This window comes from Lontra canadensis, unplaced genomic scaffold, assembly GCF_010015895.1.
Source record: "Lontra canadensis isolate GAN:19392208 unplaced genomic scaffold, GSC_riverotter_1.0 scaffold55, whole genome shotgun sequence".
Lineage (NCBI taxonomy): Eukaryota > Metazoa > Chordata > Mammalia > Carnivora > Mustelidae > Lontra > Lontra canadensis.
Window position 1 is genome coordinate 8493309 of NW_022631049.1, and position 1166 is coordinate 8494474.

Genomic DNA, 1166 nt, shown 5'->3' on the forward strand with positions numbered 1-1166 from the left:
TACCAGCTTAGAGAACTGAAAGGGTGATAGTTTTTGGAACTTCTCTCCAGAGTGCAGCTCTAGCAGTCCTCAGTCTCCACATCCTTTTGTTCCAAGTCACAAATTCCTGAGAGAAGCTAGTAGCCCTATCTCAGAGTGACTGTCCCTGAGTTAATATCTACAGCAGTGGTTCCTAAAGTGTGAGGTCCCAGACCGGCAGCATCAGTATCACCTGAGAACTTGCTATAAATGCAAAAGCTGGAGCCCCACCCACAGACCTACTGGAAAAGAAACTGCAGGGATGGGTCCCACAATCTATGTTTTAAGAAGTCCTCCCACTGTTTCGGACCCACATGAAAGTTTTCGAACCACTCCTCTGTAGAAAAGATTACGGGGTCATGTGGCTTAGATATGGTCACTCAGGACCTATCCCTATGTGTCTGGGAGTCTTCCCAGAGAGGAAAAAGTGTTATGAACTTGGCAGCCAGCCCAAAAGGTGTGGAGTAAAGCTGGTAAACCTGTCAAGGTCTTCACGGTAAAATTTGGTTCTTCCTGAGAGAGAGGACTTTGGAGTATTCCGAGCCAACGAATCAATTCAGTCACAGCAAAGTCACTTGGAAAAGATGCACATGTTTAATTGAGAACTCAGAAAAGCTGAAAAACCAGCATGGGGCAGTACGAGGGAGATGCAATCTTACAGAAATCTAAGAACAGGAACATTAATAAGATCAGACCACAGTAAGAGGGGACATGAAAATAGCTCCAGCCACTCAAAACTCTTCAGACCAGTCTCATCTGAAGAGCTCCTGGGAATTCAGAAACAGAAACTCTCCTTTGAGGGGCGCCTGGCTAGCTCAGTTAAGAGAACATGTGACTCTTGATATCCAGGTCATGAGTTCCAGCCCCACGTTGGGAATAGAGATTATTTTTAAAAAATCAAAACTTTAGGGGCACCTGAGTGGTTCAGTCGATTAAGCATCTGCCTTCAGGGCAGGGTTCTGGGATCAGGCCCCACATCGGACTCCCCAGTCGGTAGGGAAACTGGTTCTCCCTCTCCCTCTGCCTGCTGCTCCCCATGCTTGTGTGCTCTCTCTCTCTCTCTCTCATTCTGACAAATAAATAAAATTTTTTAAAAATAAAAAAATTTAAAAATATAAATTTTAATTTAAAAAAGGAAGAAACTCTCC